Here is a 20,558-nt window from a genome sequence, read left to right as displayed (position 1 = left end):
GCTGCCTAGAAATACAGCCCAGCCACGGAGCTGCCCTAGCCCCATTGCATGCCCCGGGGCCTGCAGGATGCACCATGGCCAGATGGTGCCTGGGCCAGGCAGGACCAAGGGACCTGCCACAGGCCAGACAAAGATCTGCTGTGGGATGGATCCAGCCTGCAGGCTGTATTTTGCCCACACTGTCCTACAGCATATTCATTCATTTTAAGCAGTTCACCTAGCTGTAAGCTTTATTACAACAAATAATATTAAACGTTATTTTCTTCCAAATTGTGAAGAGTCAAGTCTTAATAGGTTTTTGCATATTGCTTGACTTTTTTTTTTATTTTATTTTTTTAAGGGCTGTCAATTAAATAGCAGTTAATGCATGTGATTAGCACATTACTTGGTTCTTGCATTAATTTCTTTTAATGCGTTAATCGCACACATGGCTTTGAAGCCCATGCCCAGCCTCCATTCCACTACTGTCACCGCCACCGCCAGACCACTCATCAGGGCAGTGGTGACACTGCAGAGGAGCCGCAAAGCAACCCAGGTGTGAGTTGGACTGGAAACCTGGGTGGCTGCAGTGGGGGGGCCAGGAGGGGAGGGGTCCACACAGACAAGCAGCTTCAGCCTTCACTCAGCTAGGAACACAGCCCAGTGGCATGTACAGCAGTGCCCTGTAGATAAGTCTGTGGAGGAGAGGGGCGAGGGGAAGTGGAGTGGAGGGGCATGGGGGGGGGCCAGATTGAGGGCCCCCCCCCAGTCATGGAGGAAGTGGGAAAGGGGCAGGGGTGAATGGGACCCGGGGCGGGTCATGGGATGGAGCCGCAGGTGGCTTGTCCAGGGGCGTGGCTCCCTGCCATTGTGCGTACCCCCAGGGATTTGCGTGTGGGGCAGAGGCAGGCTGCCTGCTGCAACTTGGGGCTCTGTGCCCTGTTGCCTTTGCTCTGGGAGCTGTGGGATGCCATTTTGTACTTCCTGTGTTTGGGGAGGCAGAGGACATGGTGCGACCAGTGAGCAGCTCCCGCAAAGGCAGCAGGGTGCAGAGCCCCAGCCTGTAGCAGGCCCGCCTCTGTGAGACACATGACCCCCATGCTGCCCGCAAAGGTGCATACAGAGGTGGGGAGCCATGCTTCCCCCCACCCCCATGCCCCTGGATGAACAGCCCGCGGCTCCATCCCAACTCTGGGGCCCCATTCACCCCAGCCTCTGCCCCTGCCCCACTCCTCCCTCACCATGAGGTCCTTGATCTGCCCCATCAACCCTTCCCTCTCCTACACCCCTTCCCTCCACAGATTTACCTGCACGGCAATGTGTCCACACGTGCAACTGTGGCTGTGCTTGTACAGGTCTGTGCCTGTGCGTGTCTGTGCCTACATGTATGTCTGTGTCTGTCTACGTGCACAGCTGCACCTCATTCCCAAGCCACAGCCCCCTCCACCCCACTGTACCCTGCACCCTGCCAGGGTGTGCAGGGACTCCCCCTCCTCAGGCTCCAAGCATTACACACACCCCTTCACAAATCCACTCCCCCCAATATGCAAGGTAACTGCCTAATTTTGCATTTTCCTGCACATAATTTTGAATTTTTAGCTGTGCTATTAAAATCGCAATTAATTGCAACTAATTTTTTTTAATCGCACAACTAATCACAATCAAAATTTTTAATAGTTTGACAGCCCTACGTTTTTCTTTGTTTTTTTAATTGGAAAGTAGTCTTCCCCAGTTTTGTTGAACAAAAACTGCCATCTGAAAGACCAAGCACCAATAGGTTTAATCCCAAACGGAAAAAAACAAAACACAGAAACAAAAGACAACTTTGCCAGAACTTAAGGTTCTGTTATCAGGCAAAGCTATAATACATTGTGACATTGCAGGCCCCTAGCAGACGTTAGACATAAATCACAGTAAGTATACCACAAACTACAACATGCCACATGTCTGGCAAATTTACAGCACAATAACATGGAAAACAAGCCACAAAGATGTTCCACATTTGATACAGAATATTTTTGTGGTTTATTTGTAGCACGCCCTACTTTGAACACGTGACATGCAATACTGGGCAGCACAATGTGGTTTTGAAATGTTTCCACATGGAGAACATATGGACTACCACCACATGGATAAAAAAGTCAGTTAAGAACTCAGGTTCCCCAGTGCCCACCTGCATTCACTGCAGGGTAGAAATTATGGGGATGGAGGCATGACCTGGGCAGCTGATTGCTCCCCAGATTCTGGATGCACACGCCTCATTCTCCATCTCATGACCAGCTGGGGACAGGGAACTTCCCAGTTGCATGCTTCCACTGGGAACCAAGCTGCTCCCCACTCAATTCACAATCAGCTCCACCTACTGACTCTCCAATTCTCCAATGCTGGGCTGCACCGGCACTACAGATATTGCAGACTCCCCACCCTGCAGCTGCACAATTAGGGTCTGAAGAATTGAATCCTCAATCCCAAAAAATTGCATGTCCTGCATTGTCAGATATGCTAGGGGCAAAGATCCATGCCTTCATTGCAGGGTCAGATAGGAAGAGATACGGATATGTTCCAAATATAAACCTTATCTTTAACAATTCACTGTTACCATGTTAAAGCACATACATGGTAAGGACTTTTGATTCCTAAGGGACCTATCCTACATTGTAAACACTGTACCTAACAGCTCCCAAAAGAGCCAGTAGGAGTTCCTGTAAAGATTCCCACAGGTATCAGGCCCCAGTAGTAGTGTAAGAATCAGTATTTGCAAATGTAATCATTCTTCTTAGCTAGACAATTTAGCACTGTATGCAAATAGTACCTATGTTTAGTTGTTGTCTTAAAGTTGTTTTTCTTGCTATTAAAACGTGCATCTTTCTTCAGTACAAATCAAGAGGGTAGCTGCAACATATTCATTCATTAAAAAGTGATTTTTTGAAGATCTAATTTGCAGCACTGTTTTAATGTCGGGAAAGAAAAATAATGTCTTGGCAACAGAGGTCAACTCACCAATGAACTTGTGTAGGTTCTGTGCCATATTTAAGATAAAAGCTACACTAAAATGATCAAGTAAAGACACAAAATGGAACTGCTTTGCCACAACTTTCCCAACCATTTTCCTCTAAAAAGTAGGTTAGAACAGTATTTGCCAAGACAGTCAAAATCTAGTAATAGATACTTGAATAGGAGTCCAAATGGTACCTTGCCCTCAGGGGAAAGATGGTTCCTAAACACCTTCCTACTCCACTTGATTTTACCAGCTACAAGATGCAGAGTTTCACCTCAAAAGTTGTGAAAGGTGTGGATTTGTTATGGTGATATCTTTTATTAGACCACTACGTAGTTGGGCTGAAGTCAGACAAGTTTTCAAATGCAAGACATTCTTCCTCAAATCTGATTACAAAGAGCCAGGCACAGGATAGTAAAAACAGTAATGGGAGGGGTTGAGAATAATTAGCAGGGGTAGCAGACACAATTAGCAAAAGATATTACTTTAAGAAATTGTTGCTTTTTGCATATTTCTAGACCATTACAGATACAACATCACTCTTAAACTACCTCAAAAGTTGTAAGTTACATGTCTATTGGCAAAAATGGGAGAGGGTTATTTTGTTTAAAAAAGAAACAGTTGATTCCAACTTTTCCCAGTATTCTTCTCAGTTGTGATACACTAGAAAAATCTGGCCAGGTAAAACCATGTTTTCAGATAATTTTATCAGACATATGTTACCAATCATAATGAGATAATATAAGATTCCTTCTGGGTGCATCTATAGGCACATTAGCTCATTTAAAATGACACCTTAGGGGCACAGCAAAAAATACACTTTCTGGATTAGATCTTGGATTCAATTTTGTAATTTCTTCCTCAATACACAAATTAACTTCATACATATACACTACTGAAGCCTGTCCCAGTATTGCTTATATTATCTGAAAACCATAAATGTATTTCCCCCACTATACTATTCAGTAGTTCTAAAGTGTATGTTAATCAGAAAGAGTTCAAGGAACAGTTTAGCTACTAAGAAAGATAATGAAAGTCAGTACACATATAACAATTTTCATCTTCAAAGTGATCTATACATTTTAAAGCTAAGTACAGACAGTCAAAACCCCCAAGGCTGAATCAACTCAATCTTTGCAGGTTAGTTTAATTTGTGCAGACTGAACCGATAAGCAAGTGAACAGACACTTACTGTTTATCTTGGAAATGGAGCCACATGCCTCAGTGGCCTGGGCCAGAAGCCTGTGGGCTCTAGACTATGCCTCCCTGCCCCACTGGTGCAGACAGCTTGGGCAAGGGTAAGCCCTCCCAACCTGAGAGGAGAGGGTTGTGGGGGGGAGGTGCAAAGCATCATGGGATGCTGCATGACTGAGTTACCTTGAATCTGGTGGGGATCTGGGATATAAGCTCAATAAAGTGATTTAACCTAAATCAGTTATGTCTGATACTGCATCCATTCAGGTTTATCTTAAACTAGTTTTGGCCGTTTTGAAACCCGTTTATGTGCGCTGAACTTCTATTACTTTACAGATCTGAACCAGTTTCTGATCACTTATACCAGTTTGTGTGTAATTTCTGTCCCTAGCCTAAACAAAACACAGCTCTTGTAATAAGCCAATTTAAATGTAATAAAAAAATTAAATCCATCAATATATCGCCCCCCCAACAATTTTAACAGACTCATTAGAATTTGTACCATATCCTAATGTACACTACTCAAAGTTTATAATTCTACTTGCCGATTGTTGAATTCTTCTAAAAGTTAATTTTGTAGAAGGTTTTTTTAAAAAATTAAAAAACAATCCTCAAAAAAAGTGTTTTGAACACTAAATTAAGTCAGTTTTGTAATCTGTCAAATTAACCATCTTCAGCATAGGAAAATAGCAGTATTGAATTTTGCACACCCAAATATTATGAAATGTTACCAAACTCTGATAACATTCAACTACATAAAGAAGAAAAGCAAAATTTAATCCAAAAGAAAATTTTTCTACCTGTCAAAGCATTTGAAAGCAAAGGCCTAGAACCAGAAGTTACTATTGCATTCATAAGTGCTATCAAGTGGATCACATTTCCCACTTAAGTATTGTAGACAAAATTTACACAGCTACGGGCTCCTAGATAAACAGTCACAACAACATTGTTCTTTTTAGTTTTAAACAATCTCAAGACCAAAAGTAGCTCATAAACCACAAATTCAACAATTCTACAATAAACAGTTAATATGCACAAGGATTTTAAGTATATCTGAGAATTTTTCACATGACCTCTGTCAGGATGACATCGTTTTATCTGTCAGCTGAGTGTATCTAAAATAAATATATTAGTCAATCTAGCCTGGGCAAAATTCCCATCAAAATTGAATAAAGCAAAGCAAGGATTAACACACAAAGCATTTAAGGTCAAATCTTATTCCACCTATTAACTGTCTAAATTTCACATAGACAATTGCAAGTGCAATCCTATTCCACCCTACTCAAGTCCCTGAAAAAAAACATTAATGCACCTACATTTTCTATCTTAATCTTGAGACTAACCCACAGTAAAAAAAGAGAAAAGGACAACCCTTCCCACATACCCTTTGTATTAACAGTTTTTCAGAGACTAAAACCAGGTAGAATTTAGATTCTTAACATGAAATAAGCTCTGGCCCTTAACATTTATAAGAAAAGTGAACTGAGAAGGGGGAGAGAGAGTAGAAGCAACTGGGATATTATTTCCCTTGAAACAGATATTCTGATTTTTTTGCATTAGTTTATCACATCACATTTTAGGGCCTTCCTAATTCTGTATTTTCCAGAGCACAAAACATTATAAATAGAACATTATTATGCTTTGATGTAGTTAACTAGCTGATAAATATCTCCAGAAACAGAGTTATCACGTACATTTAAAAAAAGTATATTACAAGTTTTAACATAAATATTGGACAGAGTGAAGCCTTCAGAAATACGCTGATCAAGGTGCTGATCAAGAAAACTTCCCATTTAACTTTACAGCTACTATTGGTGGGGGGAAGACTTTTCTTCTCCCTCCCTCATCATGTATGCACTATTATAGTCTCTTTTTGCTTAATTCCATTTGTCAAGGTATGGCGATTGAATATTTAATATCTAGAAGACATTTCCATCTAAAAGAGGTTCTAAGCCCCATCAAATGGCACAATTTTCTGTATTTTTTCTGGCCAGAACATAAAGCTTGATTCATATCTGCCCCTCAACTTTAACTTTGTATTGTTAAACATGTATGTGTCACAATTCCTCAGCCACAAGTACATTAACACATCAATAGATTGTTCACACCGATAGCTCTTCTGCCTTGTAGAGTATGCAATGTCATACAAGAAGCACATTTTCACTGTATCAGAGAAAGTCAAAGAATTCATATTTTTAATTTAAAGAAATGGGTACATGGGATTGGATGAGATTTCCTGAGTCATCACATCCAAGTTCTCACATCTTATGCAAGTGACCAGCATGCGTTAAATCTCTGGACCTGTCTCGTTGGCTCTCTAGGTTTTAGGCGTACACAGAAGAGTTCTAGTTTCTCTCCCAGGCAGCTCCAGAAATTTAGAAACAAATTAAACAGAGTATTACATTATAGTTCACTTTTTTTTCTTTTTACCAATTAAGAGAACCACTCAAGTACTGTATTTACCAAAAACCAAGTTAACTTCAAATTTAATATTACCTCTGCCAATAATTAGATTCTATATACAGAAAATGATAAATGTGTTATAACTTTCCATGTATAGAATCCAATTAATGGAAGATCATCTTAAATTTATCCCACAACTGCTGTGGCAGGGAAAGCAGTAGCACGGGTCAAGTGAGGAGACTCTTGCCCCTTGCTCCCCTGCCCTTCCTCCTCCCCGTGTCTCTGCCTGCACCCCTGCCATTTGCCCCATGCCAGCCTGCCACTGCCACATGCCCCCTTGCCACCTGTGTCTTTCCCCTGCCCCCTACTCCTTTCCCCCCATGCCTGTGCCTGCCTACCCACTCCCTACCCTCCTGCAACCTCCCCCACACTCGTGCCTGGCCCTGACCTTTTGCCTCTCCCAATTACCTTCTCCTGCAGTTCTAGTCTTACTCCAGAAAAGTGAGCAACACCGGTGGCACTGGCCTACCCCCAGACCAGCCTGGCCAGGGAAAAATGGCAGCAGTCCCTGCTGAGCAACGTCAGGGCTGGAGGAACCAGAGTGTGACAGCTATAGGTGTTGTAGGGCTTGCTACCACTGCCCTGAGTTTGTTTTCCTACAGGCAGTGACAGGGTGCACCTTGGCTTCAGATCACCTGGTCTGCCAGGAAGTTTATCTTGTGTTTCTCCCCTGCCACGACTTTGATGAAATCATATTCTAGGAGGCAATGCCCAAGGTGATCCTACCCAGTCTTAATTCCCGTTTTCTTCTGTGGGGGGGGCCAAACCTCCCCTTTGCCCCAGCCTAGCCTCTCCAGATGGTGCTCAAAATCTTCCTTAGCCAGATTGCAGTACTGCCTGTTAGTGTATTATTCTGCCCTCTACCACCAGGGTGACCTTTGGCTTTGGCTAGATGCACCCCTTCCAGGGCTGGCCTTGGCCTGTACTCTATAGTATAAAAAAAAAAAGGGGAAAAAAAACGAAAAAAACCCAGACTGTTCTCGGTCTCCTTGCCAGGCTCAGTCCAGTCTCCGTCACCTGAGGTCAGGTTCTCATATCCCAATCACAACAGCAAAACAAATCAATTAGTCCAGTCGCTGTTTTTGAGAACATTTACAGTCCCAACGGGATCTCTCCCATGTGCAGCAAGACTCTAACCTGGAACAGCAGTTTCCTCTGGCTTCTCTTCCGGATCCTCAGCTGACACACTGCTGCAGAGATTATCAAAGCCGTGAGTGTGCGCAGGTCTCTGCCTGCCTCCTTCTCAGGGTCACACCTGCAGGCCTCTTCCGGCAAGTATAGCAAGCCTTGCTTGCCGGGAGGCTCAGCCACTCCTCTCTCTATGGCTAGCAGGGAACTGCCCCCCTCTGGGGCCGGAAATACCTCTGAGCAGCCTCCCTCCTCCAATCCCGAGCGAGATGCTGCTCCGGAAGTGTGGCGAGTGTTTCTCTTCCCTTCCGGTCTCCAGCTGCAGCCCTGCCAGCCCTCCATACTGTGAGTGTTGTTTGTTTTCACTTCCTCTGTCTGTTGCTGCAGGCTGCTTTTCTTCTCCTGACCTCCCCCGCCCAACATGTAAGGCACCTCGGGGCTTTTGTTGCTCTCTCTCACTCCTTCACAGAGACAGGGCAGAAAGTAAGGCGTGGTGTAGGCCATACCTGATGCTGTAGGCCATACCTAAGCTTAACCTATGTAGCAATAACAAGTACAAAAGCGTGGTGAGGCAGAAGGCCTCAAAGCCTATGTCTGAGCAACTGTAGTGTGAACTTTTACACATGTAAAAACTAGCTTGTCAAGCAAAGTAAAAAGTCATCAACACACTTAACAAACCATAATTAAACAAAGCACAAGGCCTGAAAGAAGACATAACTAAAAGAAACCATACATTATATTATGGCTTAATCTTAAAAATATTAGAAGTAATAATTGATATAACCAAATGTATTAAATGTTATTTTGCTAGAATAGATATATTTTTGTAAAATGCTTAGATGACTTGTAGAGAAGAAAACAGACTTGTAGGAGAAGACCAGAAACTAGGGTAAAAAGGTAACAGGCCAATGTTAAACTGCATTCCACAGTGGGGGGGAAAGAGAAGGTAAGAAACACTACCTTCTACTTTCTTAAGGATGTACATCCCAACTAACTGACACCTTCCAAGCCCACAAGAAATCTGGTTCAATCCAGTTCTAAGTTTCAAAGTTTTGGAGAAACAAATAATTTTAAATAAAACCAACCAGAGATCATTTATTAGAATATTAAAAAGTCAGCCAACTATAAATATTGTGTATAGGACTGAAACTAAAACAAAAACAAAACCCCAAACACTCGAATTTCTCCAAAGCTCAGCAAACCAAGTCCCCAAGGAAACAGAGAAGCCTGGCCACCAGACCAGTTTCCCCTTTGAATCCAAGGCTATGTAAGCACTGTCTTTATTGATAATAAGTCTTTGCTACTGAATATCCTAATAAAGCTTTTGAGTCATGTCTGGAGTGGTCTCACTGGCTGTGTGTATATGAAACGAGAGGTGTGTGCGCACAAGACACTTTAAAGCAGGCTAAATGCTTTGGTACCGCTTTAATGGTGTCAGTGTTTGCACACCTCAGCAGTATATTGCACATTAATTCCAGCCGCTGTAAGAAATTCAGAGGCATAATGCACCTTAAATAACTTAGGGTGCAGCAAACAAACTCCTTCAAGGAGTTTTAGTTTGCTGCCCCTACAGCTGCAGAGTGAAGCACCAGGCTCCGTGCAGCACCACAGCTCTGCAGGAAGACCTGCAGGCAGCCTGGCAGCAGCCCAAAAAAGCAGGCTCCCCAAGAAAAGCGGTGAGCCTGATCATTTCATGCCCCCAAGCCTGCCTGCCTGAGCTGCACGGGGGGCCCAGTGCTTCCCTCTGAGGTTGAGATACCCCCCCAGGACTGCCCAAGCCACATGCCACCTTGGGGGGCGGTGGGAGGGGAGTTTGCCACCGTCACAGAGGGAAGCACCAGCCCCACCCCCCCACAGTCCAGGGACCACTCCGCCTGCCATCCGCTTGCCCTCCCCTCCCTGCCAGAAAGGCAGGTAAGTCAGTGGGGTGTGTGCACAACATGGGGGTTTTAAAATCAGCCCTAAATTGAAGCAGTGTGTTTTAAAACCCACCACTTCAATTCAGGGCACCTGTTTCATCTACACACACCCAGAGGTTATGTTTCTTCTCACCCACAGTTAAAATTTAAAGTAACTGTGTGGAGGGGCAGGCTACATGATCTCCCCTGCTCTTTTCTCAAGCCACATACACGGTCTCCCTTTTCCACCCCCACACTCCTCCAGCTATGTGCCCCCTCCCCCAAACAACCCATCTCAGACCAGGGCAGGCAACAGCTCAGCCCCAAGCCTAAAGCTGGAGCTAAGCTGCCACCTGCCCTGGGGCTGGTACTCTAATCCAAGATGAAGCTCCCCCCCCCCCAATTGGGCGGGGGGGGGGGGGAAGCAGGAGGGATCTCATCACCTGAGCTGAAGACCAATATAAACTAGGAAACTTTTGTGCCCTGACTTACTTAGTAATAGTTTTTCTTTTCTTTTTTTAAAATACCCTCTATCTGTTGAGCTTCATGGTCTCATGTAGAACACACCTCCCTTGATATCTAACTTATTCCAAAATTTTAATTTATGGGATGTGGCTTAGAACAAGAAGTGGTCAGATGACTGTCTGAAGCCCTGTGAAACAATGAAATGGCATCTTTAGGATAAAAGACAAGTCCTTCCTCTTAACTTTTTCCTTCGTAAAGCTATATAATAAGTGAGTGATACAGCTCCTCAGTCATTCTGAAAGCATAGCAGTGAAATATTACCACCTATATTTTGAAGACAAACCAACACTTCTGGAAGAGGTGTGCACTGATATTTACTACAGGCACCCAAGAGTAAGTCCAGAATTTGGAATTAAAGGGTATCTGAGCAAGTGCTTTGCAAAGCTTTTCTGCACCAAAGTAAAACTACTTTCTCTTTCTACTTGATGTTAACAAGTTCAGAACAACCAAGCAGGGCTGAAAACGTTAGTTTTCAAAAGCTGACTCTGTTTTGTTATACAAGTAGATTATCATGAAAACATTTCAGAATATCTATTATTTTGCCAGATCCTGAACTGGTCACTTTCTTCTTGCAGCAATATTTGCCTCTTCTCCTGCATTACAAAGCTAACCTGGCAAAGATTTTTTTTTTTTTTTTTTGAAGAGACAACAGTTGATCACTATGAATGGGAAAAAGTTTTTCATACAAGTATTCTTCCCCTAGAAAATGTTATTTTATCCATAAAAATGTGTCGATTTCAACCAATTACTTTTGAGGAAAGACTATATAAGCCTTTTGATGTCATCCAAATACTTATTTTTCTGGATTTAAAACTATTATATTATGATTAGAAATTGAATCTGGAATCGAAACAAAATATTTTGATTTCATTGTTTTACCCGAAACAAGTATTTTCTCAACTTCATTTTGCAAGGAATTTTGATAGTTTGTTTCACATCGGAAGGAAAACTACTTTTTTAATCACAGCATTTAATGAAATTGGCATTTCCAGGTCAGATCAAAATCTCTCCTTTTTTTCTGAGTAGACCTGGCTCATTCAAGTGCTGAGTAGTAAGTAATGAACCCTGAGGCAAAATATCCTGCCAATTCAGAAGAAAAGTTAGTATAATGTTTTGAGGCACCTCTCAGGACCATAACGGCACTATCAAGGATAGCAATGACATTTCCATTTTCCTCTATACTTCACAGTGTGTAGAAAGGGAACCTGGTAGAGAAAAGAACTCCAGCATACAGTATAAACCTGAGCCTTGGCTGGGAAAGAAGCATCCACAGATGTCTGTTTATTTCCCCACTATACTCACACAGATGCATACAGCATATGAATCATATAGTTGTGTTCTGATGTGATAGTTCTCTCACCAGATTTCCTTCTCTATCTTGTAATGAAGAATATTGACCTATGCAGATTTAACTCCAACTTGTGGATGGCCTGACAAATTAATTTGTCTGTCTCACGGAGTTTAAACCCAGATGGAACCATTAGATCACCTAGTTAGACCTTCAAAATGCCATTGTTTCAAAATAAACAACTTATTTCTAGATTGAACCCTGCAACTAACTAAAAACAGTTGTATGCCAAGGACTAGAGATAATAACAATTCCAGCTGGGGTACACAGCTGGGGTACACCAATAAAAGATTTTCTTGACCAATACTGAGAGCCGATGATTAACCAACCATAATCGGTCGATACTGACATTCAGTAATAGTGCAAGGCATTTTAAATTACTGACATAAACCTTTTTGTGTTCGTTTTGCATTTCACACGTGCACACATCTTCCTGCTCCAGCCCTTGATGAGAAAGGCAGTGACTGCTGTATTCCCATGCTTGTTCCCTTGCCCACAACTCCTACCCGCAGCCCCGCTCTTCGTGCAGCCCATGCTGCCGTCCCAGGTGGGCGGGCCAGATCCTCATGCAGACAGCAGCATTGGGCGTGTTTAGAGCCCCAGAGCACACCACTGCCTCAGCGCTGGTGGGCCCTGCGCAACCAGGTAAGCTGTTCCAACAGCTCCTTTGGTAAGCTGTTCCAACACTTAGTATTACTATGCTAGGAAACTGCATTTTATTTGAAGGTTGCATTTGTTTATAAACTTCAAATTCCTTGCTGTTGAATCTTGCTATGCCTTTGCAAGTCTGAAGAGGTCCCTTAATCGTAAAGTAACTATTAAAATGATGCTGTTACCTCAAATATGTTTTCAATAAACCCTGGAACATTTTAGTGGTCCTTCCTCTGGACTCTCTGCAATGCATTCATGAAGTCACAGCTGGACACAGTATTCTAGCCACGGTCTTACCAATGCTGCAGGATCATCTCCTTGCACTAGACATTTAAACACATTCAAGGTGTCCATTCATCTTTTTAGCCACAGTGGTGCATTGAGAGCTTATGCTCAGACAGTGATCTAGGATGATCCTTGAGTCTTTCTGCGAGTTACTGTTTTGCAAGATAATCTTCTCTCTCATTCTTTGTTCTCAGGTGTAACAGCCTGCATCTGATTCATTTACTAGATCATTTAAAACTATGCAATTCAGATCTTTGTAACAGTAACCTGTCCTCCTTGTTATATTCCAATCTTCATATCAGTTGCAAATTCTGTATCCGTGTATGAAGATTGTTGCTAAAAATATTGAATAGTATTGAACCAAGAACCATTTATTGAGAAACACTGCTAATAACAGGGAAATATAAGTGAGCAGGACTGCCAATGGAGGCAGATCCAGACGGGGAGCAGCACCACAGTTACACGCCCCTTCAGATGTCTGCCCCACATGCAATGAGCTCTCAGAGCCTACCAGATGAGCAGAACTCCTACTGAAGCCTAGTGCTGTTTGTTCTTCCCCCTCCACCCTCACACCTCAAATTCAGCACTAGGGCAAAAGGAGGGGACAAGCAGCAGTGACAGCAATGCTCAGCCCCTGCTTTCATGCGTGCCAGGGGCTGCTTAACTCCACCGCTCATTCTCCCCTGCTGCTGAATTCATGGAGGGGGCAAGAGATGTGGATGAGTAGGGGGAGTGGGGGTGGGGGAAGCAAACAGCAGCAGGCTCCAGAGCTGCTTGAAAGCAAGGACCCTGCACAAACCAGCCAGCAATCTCACAGCACAGGCAGAACTGCATTGACATGGCAGCGGGCTGGAATGAAGCATCACACCAAGGAGGTGCATCCACACACCTTCAGCTGTGTGGTCCATATGCAATGAGCTCTCTTCACTGAGCACGTGTTACATAGCCAAAAGGCCATGTGGCTGCACCCCCAACACCGCAATCCCAGATTCACCTATAGCTGTTAGTGAGTCAGTTTTTAATCCATGTAATGTGTGTTGGTTAGTTTCACTTAAGCTTTAAAAGCATACAATACTGAGATAATTAACTTGAAATCCAACTATGCTATTGTAATCAGCAATCCCTCGCTGATTGGATGATCTCTACCACAGCTCATTGATGGGTCTTGACATGACTTGAGTGCAATTCTTCAGCCACAGACCCATCCACAAAAGCTGCTGTGAAATCATGCTGATTGACATTTATTATATTTTTCTGGCTTTCAATTCTTTATTAGTAAAATCCCAAATTAACCATTTCATTATCTTCTCTGCAATCTCTAGTTCATCCCTTGTACTCCTTAGGTATTAGAAGTATATTAGTAGTCTTCCAATCCTTTAGAACAGGGGTCAGCAACACTTTTGGGGAGAGTGCCAAAAATACCTGCAGTCTCAACTTGTCAGATGTTGGTGCGCTAAGGAAGGACAGCAAAGGAGCTGCAAGGGGCCCAATCCTTGTTGTGGCAGTGCAACCGGTCCCTTCCCCGCCATCTGCCCTGAGGTACACATGCCAAGCAAAAAGCCTTCACGTGCCATGCTCTGTCACCCATGCTGGGGGCTGCCTTATTCCTCTGCTTTACAAAGTCCCTAACTTTCGAAGACTGGTTAAAAATTAACTTGGTGGGTCAGAAAGCTCCATAGCTAATTCCTTTAAGATGCCTGGATATAAGTTGTCTTGGTCAGTTGATCTGAATACATTTCATTTTAACAGGTATTACCTCAGACCCTCCTTTGTGACAGATGGTAAATTCTCTATTCGCCCCACATCATCATATGGGAAGGATACATCCTCATGCTTTAATCCAATTACAGAACATAACTGTCTATTAAACAGTTTATTTCCTGCATCCTATTTGTAGTTTTATTGTCTGAATTTCAGAGTACACCAAACCAAATACACTTTTACCAAACTAACACTTTTTTCCATGTTTGTGGAACTCTGAGTTTCTAAGCAGTCTGCAGAATTACCTTGACCAAGTCCCACCTTCGCTCCTCACTTTAAATACACATTCCCAGTAATTAAGCTTCTAATCTATACAAAGCTCTTTTAAAGTTCTAGATATGGAACTTCATTGATTAGTATCATCTTCTGTCTGTATAAAGTAAATGTAACCAGGTCCTGATCACTAATTCCTAGACAACCCCTAATTACTGTAACTCCATTTATCAGAGGTCCAATTTTCAGTTACCCCTTGCAGGACCCAGAATATGGTCCCATTAAGATATCATCATCTATGTACTTTAAAAATTAAGGGAAGCTTATTACTCCTCGCATGAAGCATCTAATAAATATTCCCTGATGGAGACTGAAGTCATCCTTATGGGTTGAGGAAAGGGCACATTGGAAAAAGAAAACAGGAACACTATTTTTTTAATTTTTTTTTTTTTTTTGGAAGGAGGTGGCTTGGATTTTACTCTCCACCCTCAGAGATGATGAAGACATGTTCACACCATAAAAACATCTTTCTAAAGCAGTGGTCACCAACCACTGGATCTCGATCCACCGGCAAATCTTGGAGCCTCTTACAATAGATCTCGGAGCCTCTTGGAATCTATCCGAGGCTGGGATGGGGGGGCCGAGTACCCATGTGCATGCATGCGTGTGCCCCAGCCCAGCAGGTCAGGCCGTGGGGGAAGGAAGGGGCTGGGGCTAGATCGAGGCCACTACAGTGAGGGACAGTGCCAAAGGCGGAAGCAGGAGTACATTGAGTGGGGCCCTGGCTGGATAAGACTTATCCAATGGGGAGGAGCACCCCCAAATAATTTTTTCTACCTCAATCTGCCTTCCCCCTTCCCTCCCCACAGACTTACCTGCTGGGTGGGGGAGGGGGGAAGGGGTCAGTTATAGCTGCTGCCCACCCCCTGTGATATCTGGTCCCCGCCATCAAGATGCCAGGGGAGATGGATGAGGTGGCAGGGGTACAGGCACCAGCATCACAGGGGTGGTACTGGCAAGGGGCATGTAGGCATGGAGTAAGGGTAAGTGACAGGGAGGAAGGCAGCAAGGGGCAGGCCACTTGGGTCCCTGACCTTTTGGCACTTGTCCCATTGTAGTTGGTCCCCTTTTGCTTGTCCCATTGTAGTGGTGGGGGAATGAATATAAGACAACCCTCCATAATTAAGATTCTAGACATAATGACAAATTTATAAAACGTTCTATATATAGAATTTAATTATTGGAGGGTCAATGTAAATACAAAGAAGTCTTGGATTAGGTTAATTATAGTATATTGGCAGCTATATTTTGAACAAATGATATGTTTTTTTCTGGGGGGATGTGGCTAAAAAGTTTCCATGCAATGGAAGGACAAATGCACAGAATAATTTTTCTACCTAAAGACCGTTTGACAAACATGACCCTTCAGTGAGCAGGCACATTTTATGGAACCTGTATTCGAATGTGGATCCCAAAGCCCTTCCTCTGTTAAATAAGGGTGCAGTGCAATTGTTAATTTCTCTTAATATGAATTAATTGTAGAGATTGCTTTTTTTGAAGTGGAATAACTTGTGTAAACTGAAGCTGCTTTGATTTGAAAAAAAAAATGTAACAGAAGAGCCTCAGTTTGCTTGTGCCAGTGTTCCAGCAGCTCAAAAAGCAGCTACTTTTCTCTTCTACTGCTTAAACCAATTAACATTCATTAGAAAAAAATATCTCATTTCCATCAGCCAAATTTTAGTCCTATTAATATGCATGCACTTGAATTGTATTAATTCTGTTTATCATAATTAGATTTCATGGTTCAGATGGCAAAGCATTTCAACTCTCATTGCTCTAAGTGTCTTGAAAGACAAAATATTTGTTTTCTGAGAATTTAAAGAAGTACTCAAGTACTAAGTACCTGAGACTATTAATGACATCAATAGAGCATCATTCCACAGCCTAAACAATCAAAATGCTGAAATATAAATAAAATTCACATTCTGATCATTAAAATATCTACACAGTTTTGACTGATAACTCATTTTAAGACAAGTCAATCAGCACCAACTCATACTAACTGAATTTCTTGAAGTCACCTCTTAAAATATCATGCCACCATACAATCAAGTAACATTCACAGTTGTTAGAGCAAGGAAAAGGTATTTAGGAGAGCCAAATGAATCAGTAACTGTCAAGAGAGGAACTTGTAAGCCTTTGAAAAATCAGTATATTTGGGCTTCAGTTGATCAGTCTTTCAAACAAAGATAATGTTCATCTTTGTAAATTACATGATGAATCTCAGAGGATCTCACTCCATCTCCTACTCCCCATCCCAATCATAATGCTACTGATGCACACTATTTTACGTATCCTGATTAATTTTCCAGTGTGCTTGGATCTTAAAAGCCATTTGAACTGACAGATTATTTATATTTTTCATAAATAAGACAACCCCCCCTCTGTTGGGCAAACTATGCCAAAACAATCACTATTAGGTGTTCCAGATATAACAAGCAAGCTGCATGAGTTTTTTCCAGCTTTTCAAATAGCACTAACACTATCCCTAAAGTAGCTTAAGAATTAGTTAAGGATCAATTAAACAGGAGTTTACAACTATAGCTACAGACAACATTTAAAAAAAATTAAGATTAGCAGATCAGTAATCCATACCCATTAGTATGGTGCTAAATCAGGGGCAGGCAAAGCCCAGCCTATGGATTGGATCCGGCCAGCAGCAGACTCCATTTCCTAGCAGCCCCTGCCCGTGTGGCTGGCGCGAGTTTCCATGGAGACCTCAGCAACAGCCGCACTGTGATAGCGCAGCGTGTCTGTAGAGACTGGCCCCAACAGCAATGGCACGGTGCACAGCAGGGCAGGGAGCTGCTCCGGGGCCCAGCTGGGATCTTGCAGCAGTGACTGCGTTGTCTGGAGCCAGGGCAGAGCTGCGATCTGCAGCCTGCATCCTCTGGGCAGGGGTGTGCAGGCAGTGGGTCACAGTTCTGCCCTGGCTTCTTGCAGTGGTGACAAAGTGGTCCAGAGCCAGGGCAGAGCCGTGATCTGCTGCCCAGAGCATGCAGGCTGAAGATCATGGCTGTGTCCCAGCTCCGGACCACACTGTCATTGCTGCAGGATCCCAGCCCCGGAGCAGCTCCTTGCCCTGCCACATACCTTGCCACCGCTGTTGGGGCCAGTCTTGAAGGAAACCCCGTCCTCGGGCTATTACAGCCCAGCTCCAGCTGGTATCTCCATGGAAACTGGCCCCAGCCACATGGGCAGGGGCTGCTGGGAAATGGAGTCCAGCCACCACCTGGATCCACCATTTTGTCCACCCCTGGGCTAACTACTCTTGAATATTTACCTAAATGTCTGTTCCATACAAAAGTCCATGATCTCACTCCCTCTCCCACTACCCATTCCAATCCAAAATGTTATATCTCAGCCTCAGGTCTCCATCCACTGGAGCAGAGAATATTCTCTTCTGCAAAGAGAAAAATTTAGCATTTTTTCACTGCAGTTCTGCCTTTCAGCCACTTGGGGGTTTACTTATGGCTGAGTAGTAGCAGCAAACAACTATTTCTGAACATATAAACTCCTTCCACTGAGCTAAACAAAGCAAAAGTGTGTTGAAAAGCCAGGAAAACAGAGGAGGGAGCAGGAAGGGCAGGGTGAAGATTATTTACTTGTTTAATCTACCTTCAACTTCAAGAATAAGGGGCGGTATTGATTCCCTCGCTAGGTAGGATCTGTAGACAAGCTACTCTTTTTGAGGCTGTATTAAGTAGGAAATGAGGGTGAAGTATATAAAGCCTTCCTCACCCAAAATGTTAACATTACTTCTGCATCTGGATACTGTTCTGATTGTAAACCGTAAGCACCCACCTAAGCAGTCATGCAAGATATTATCAAAGTTAGCTTATTTTTTAAAATATTCAGTATTATTTTAGCCCTTATAAAGTATACGTATAATAAGCTATGTATTTTAAAAATGTCACAGTACTTTAATAAGCAGCAGTTAAGACACCGAAAAATAAATAAAATAAAAGATAGGTAGACACAAAGTTGACTACCTATCAAACTTTAAGCACGCAAAATTTGTGAGGAAATAGTTTCTGATGACGGAAGTAAAATTTACAAGAGGTGAGGTTTCATTGTGGAGAAATAATCCCCAAATCTGTAAGTATTTTACTCACTCATTTTTTTTTATACACAATATTTACATTTTTCATTCTTTTGGGGGGCACTACAGCACATGACTTCATTTAACCAAAAATAAACAGAAAATAGAAGTATTTTAGAAGTAGTTTGACCCTCTAAGCCATATTTCATATAAAGGCTTAGTTTATTGTGCTATAATTATAATATCTGCTGGCATAAGTAAAAAATTAGTTTTACAGGACAAAGATGAAGTTCTCCTTCACCCACTCCTCACCCTCCTCCAGCCACACACCCACATCACACCCGGTCACATTCCCCATATCACAGCTGCTAATCTCTCTGACTCAGTCTGGGAATCTCTCTCCTGATACTTGAGCAGACACGCCAGCTGACACCATTCCTGAAATTGAGTGCCTGCGCAGAGGGAAGGGGGTAGGATTGCACTCAGCAACAACAGTGGGATAGAAAAAGTGTTGCTGCTGTGTTGGGAGTGGGATGGGGACTAGAGGAAGTTTTCCACAATCTAGGATTGATGTCCTCTGGAATTCATGTTCAAGCAGAAAATGAGAGATTTTTCTGTGCGAGAGAAACAGGGCAGCAGCTGTGAAACACACAGAATTTAACCTACAGAGAAGGCAGGTTTGTAGCCATAATAAGGCACTGAGGAAGTTAGGAGATTAAAAGGTAGAGCATGGCCTAGGAGTCAGAGCTATTTATTGGAGCAGACTATTTGTAGCTACTCTTTGCTATTCATGACTGTTGAATGGCATATTCTTAACATGTCTGTCTATCTGGAAGATGCCTAAGCCTTCCTTTAAATAATTTGCCATAACAAAGAACTCCGTTCTTAAGAGATGCCAGTGTTGCAGTGAGTTCTTCTCACCCTCTCTGCTCTTTGTAAGCACACCCACTCCAGGTCTGATGCCAGAGGCCATCACCTCTTGTCTGGGATGGGTTCAAGGGATATTCCACTCTCCCGCACTCATTACATGTATTACACAATTAAATGATTAAATCATGGAATAAATCTAGACCAGCCACATAAGTGAAGTAATTATCACATGATAAGAGTGACCATCCAATTCTAAAGAGAGCCAACCAGCTATAAAGTTAGTGCTTGAGAAAGTGTAACAATTCTATAGAGTAACAGGACCCCCAGACCATGTCCTCTCAATCATGACACTTTTAGCTGATCTGATGTAGATTCAGGCCCTGCAGTTCTAATGCCTCCCAAGCAAGGGCTGTGTGGTAAATCAGCTACCAAACAGCTTCCTTAAGCAGTACATTCAAAACAAAAGATATTTCCTAAGAAATGCTTAACTAAGAAGCAGATTCTTTTTGCTGTGCCTGGGCCATTCCCCTACCATTGCCCTTCCCAATTCTTTCATACACTTCATTGTTCTGCTTTCCTATGGGCTCATTTCATCCCTATACTAATTTCAATCAATGCATGCACACAGAAATATTGTAAATCCAATATGTGTATACAGTCCCTCAATAACCAGGCTGCCTATCAGTATTCTTTACTCATATATAGGAGCTCCGGAATATTCATAACATGATTACACATTGGGTACAGACAGAAGTGCAGCTTCCCCTGTAACTCAGGATGCTTTGCAGGAAGTGTTCTGAGTTGCAATGATCCCCTGGACCAAAGAAGTTCACTGGTGGTTCCGGTGGGAGGGGAATCTAACTGCTGGCTAGGAGCTTGCAGCCAGTTTCCCTGACCAACCCTCCTAGCCTGCACTGTTTTCAGAATAAGAGGGAGGAAAGGGAGCAGAAGGATCTCATTCTAGGGGTTCCCCAGGGAGCGTTGGAGGGTGGAGTGTGTGAATTGGAGCCCACTCCACCTCAAGTGTTGGCTACAAATGTCCAACTCGGGATCCTTCAAATTCTGGTTTATTAGGCGGATTGTAACACTGTAATGAAGTTAACTCATAAACCTTGGGGCTGGTCCCCACACACGCACGCGCGC

The 20,558-nt window shown here is 43.0% G+C and overlaps 1 protein-coding gene across 1 annotated transcript in view; it reads right to left on the bottom strand.

The window, feature by feature from the left end:
* The window catches only part of MBOAT2 (membrane bound O-acyltransferase domain containing 2), a 191,774-nt gene that overhangs the window by 69,500 nt on the left and 101,716 nt on the right, over positions 1–20,558 (bottom strand). The gene's annotated exons all lie outside the window — the stretch shown is intronic.

Source organism: Alligator sinensis, unplaced genomic scaffold (assembly GCF_000455745.1).
Source record: "Alligator sinensis unplaced genomic scaffold, ASM45574v1 scaffold866_2, whole genome shotgun sequence".
NCBI classification, from domain to species: Eukaryota; Metazoa; Chordata; order Crocodylia; family Alligatoridae; genus Alligator; species Alligator sinensis.
The sequence above is the reverse complement of the archived record's forward strand: the minus strand, read 5'-3'. Positions and strand labels throughout refer to the sequence as shown.